This window comes from Pungitius pungitius, chromosome 6 (assembly GCF_949316345.1).
Source record: "Pungitius pungitius chromosome 6, fPunPun2.1, whole genome shotgun sequence".
In the NCBI taxonomy this organism is placed as follows: Eukaryota; Metazoa; Chordata; class Actinopteri; order Perciformes; family Gasterosteidae; genus Pungitius; species Pungitius pungitius.
The window spans coordinates 2,379,393-2,383,576 of NC_084905.1; positions in this window are offsets into that span (position 1 = coordinate 2,379,393).

Genomic DNA, 4,184 nt, shown 5'->3' on the forward strand with positions numbered 1-4,184 from the left:
GACAAAACAGAAGCATACAAAATGAGACATCAGTCATAATACTCATATTATTTATTATCAGACTAACATATCTGTTCATTACTTTACGCTTTTACAAGTGCATTTCAACCATATATACAAACCCAGAAGAACAAGAATTAGTGCAATTTCATCAAATAACCCGATTTAGAACTTACTTATAGACAAGAGCCATTATAAGTATAATTTAAGTGCTAATATTTATTTATTAAATATTTGTTTTGTGTTTTTTAGTCAAGGTATAGTCTGAAGAGGTGTGTCTTTAGTTTGCAGCGGAAGATGTAAAGGTTCTCTGCGGTCCTGATGTGTGCTGCATGGATGAGCTGCAGAGGTCGAATGGGGATAGCCGTATTTATATTCCATGTGCACAAAACATGCAGGCATTGTAGCATGTACAAACACAAGCATTAAAAAGGTGTTAGATCTAGGATTGATAGCATTTCAATGGCCTCTTAATGCGTCAATGTCAAGCGGGCTGTTCATAGCGACCAACAGTGCAAATGGCCAAAGTGCTGACAGTGTTTACCTGAGGAGGGACTGGGGCGCTAATAAAGTCAAATACAACTCCTTTAAAATTAAACTTAGTTTTGCAGTTGTGGGATTGCATGTGGGGAGTTCCGCAACGTAATACAGTGTGCAGATCTTTTGGGTGCAGAACAAGGCTGGCAGCCTTTTACACAAGCTGAAGCTGCGCACGTTGAGCTGGAGATGAGTGAGAGGTGGATATCGGTTGCAGAGGCGCTGGCTACCGGCACAACATTCCAAACGCTGCCTGTGAAAAAAAAGTGGAGCAGTGGACCTGTGGTGTTCAACGGTCTCTATAAATACATTCACAAGCTACCCGGCAGCCTAGGTAGACATGTCAAGGGGTCAGGAGGTTAGTTACAGCCCCTATATTTAGTGTGTGTGTGTGTGTGCGCGTGCTAGTTGGATAAGGTAAGCAAAGAACAAAGAAAGAACTTGCATGGTTTTTCTGTTAAGAGAATAGATAGCAGTAGAAATGAGTCACTGGCATCCACACAGAGACGTAACGTCCTTTTACAGTGTAATATCTAGGAAGAATAGAACCACGTACTATGTATATAGTTGGTTGGGTATAGATTAAATGAATGCAGTTATCCCTTATGCCTTATCCCTATGCAGTTAGCATAATGCTGGAGATATTATCACTATTGCATGGTGTTCCCCCAGATTAAGTTTCTCTGGGAAAATGCAGTGACATTCTGTGAGAAAGGGACCTACTTTCAGACACAAAGGTTAAGTAACGCCGGAGAAAAACACACTACAAGACCATGGGAGGAGAAGGGAATCTTGGCACAATAGCGGATGCTAAAAGTGCCTTTGCTCTCTGGAGGAACAGGAACAGATTCAATATGGAGTAGTATTAACCTAGATTCCCCCAGCAGGCGCCGAGGGAAGCATTTGTATCTCAGGCGAATAGATACTGCATTAAGCCATTTATCAAAGCCTGGCTTAGAACACTCCCGTTTTTTACATTTGTCACATAGTAATAATCAAGTATCAATTATCATTTTCATTTGAAATAAAATATCAGTTGCACTGTGTAAAGCAAGGATACACAGGGTTAAGTATTATACAAGCAGGATCATTTATACAATAAAAACTCAGCTACAGGTCAATGACATTTTTATCACATTTTGTCAGTAGAAAAAAAACATCCGAATCCATAATGCCTGAGCTAAAACGGTTCAGACTTATTCGATCCTCTAGGATTCTACTTGTCACATTTCAGCATTTCCTGGCTCTCTTATAGCTGGCATACATTCCAATGAAATTTAAAAGAAAGAAAGAATGATACAATTATTCCAATAATTATAGGGATTTAAACCAATTACAACTCATCGCACTGCTAAACTGGGATTCCAAAGAAAGATATGGCTATGAATTCCCCTGTCATTGGGCTTTTATGCATTCTTAACGTGGATATAAAAAGATCAGAATGGAAATGATGAGATGACATGTCTGACAAAGGTCCCCAGCTGGACACAAACCAGTGACACTACAGTTAGCGTCTTAAGCCCCAAGCCTGTGGGTGGCTTCTCCTATGGAGTCTGATCAACAGCATGCCGGGGACATAGTGCTCATTAAGTGTTTCTCACAGCACAGCATGGAGGGGACATCTGTGTCAGTGTCTGTCTCTGTCTCTTTCTCTCTCTCTCTCTCTCCTGGAGAAAGCACTATTAAAAACAGCACTAACCACCCACAGAAACAGCTCTTCACGTTCTCAACGAGCCTTTTCTCTTTCCTTCATTCACTGCAACTTTCTCCCAGTTGGTCATTCAGGGCGGAGCAAAGCCTCCGCTCTAGTTGAAAGGCTTAAGGACCAACTCCATTAAATATCCCAACCTGATTTGGCAAAGGTAGAATGTCACATGGTAGGACCAGACTCTGGGAGATGACAGATCAGCACTGAACTCAACTCAATCATGATCAAATCAAACAGAGTATTTAAAGCAACACAGACTTGTTCCTAACAGGGTATGCAAATAAGAGCAGATATCGTGACCTACTTCTATATCAATGACCTTCCAATGCCCGATCATTTTCCATCCGTGTAATTGACACCACTTTTAGTCCGGCCCATTTCGGTCATTCTATATTTCGATCAATTTTTGTTCCGTGCCAGTCGGAAAAGAGAAATCTATAAGAGTAAACTAGGCCTTGAATGTTCTGTATAACCCACTCAGACCAATTGAGTCATCTGAAAGTAAAGCTACATTGAGATCTACACAGCAAGGAGTCCACAGAGCTTTGCCTCAAACAGAAAGGGGGAACTCGGTGAAGACACCCAACCCCCAATTGCTCCCCAGGGAAAATGTAACACATGGGTTATAATGCAATGTAAGTTGCTTTGGATAAAAGTGTCAGTTAGATGACATGTAAACAAGAGGTCGACTGTTAAACTGCCTCATTAGTCAGCTGAAATTTCTTTTATTCATTTTATGTTTATATTTTGAGTGACACCAGTAACCTTTAAAACTGATAAGGTGCACTTCTCATTCTTATCTTCAGCAAAGCCTGACCACCACACATAATAGCACACGATTAAACATACTGAGCTATTCTATTTCTATCTGCACTGGGATAGATGGAGAGGGATGACGCAAAGCGGCGTTTTTAAAATCTTCTATTTAGTCGTTATCTCGTTGCAATATCAAATACTTAATTTCAACCCACATTGAAAGCATTGCCAACAACAATGTTAGTATGAGTTAGTGTAATTGTGTGAAAAACATAAAATGAAAAAGTAATAGACTAAGCATCCCTTAAATAAAGTTTGTATACAATTTTAAAAGCAATGCAGTGTGCAGAGAATTTTAAAATTAAAAAATGAGGTATTTTTGTACTGTAGTTTCTTTATAGTTATCTAGTAAAATATACGCTGGTACCAAAATGTCTGCAAAAAGACAATATTGTCCAATGTAACGTTAGTTCTAATCACACCACATGAAGGCTGTTTTCCGCTTAAATGCTTCTAATACAGACTACTAGAAAAGCTGGTTGATGGTCATAACGGCCATCACACCGGAAACCGGATTTGAACCACGCGCAGGACGCGTCGGCCTGTCCGAACACACCGGCATTTGACATTTAAATGTCCACCAGCCTCACAGCGCCGCACACACCCCGCATCGTGCCTCTACACGTCGCGCCCCGCGGGACTTTCCCACGATGCAGCGGTACCAAGTAACGCTAGCGTGATGCATTAACCGCTATGTGGGGGGTAACAGTAAACGATACCCGTTTTTAAACCGGTTGCGGTTTACCAACTCAGTTGTAAGCAGGTGTTGGCTGGATGGGGAAACCATTTAATAAACCAGGGAGTCCCCGGACGGGGGGACTGGGGGGGGGGGGGGGGGGGGGGGTACCTGCCCCTTGCTTGCCCAACAACAGCCCTCGACATCGGCTTCGTCTGATGGTTGCCAAGCAAACAAGTGACAGCCAGTGTGTGGCCGCATGGGGATGAGGGTTTCCTTTTAGGTGCCTCTTTAGCTTGCAAGATGCGCCTCGACCCGACCAGGTGGCGAACCGCACAGCCACGGATTACGTTACTATGGCAACGGACCGAATTCATCCAAATATTGCGGCGAAATGACACTAGAATTAACGTCCAGAAAAAAAGGGGAAATCCTCCCATGTCGACC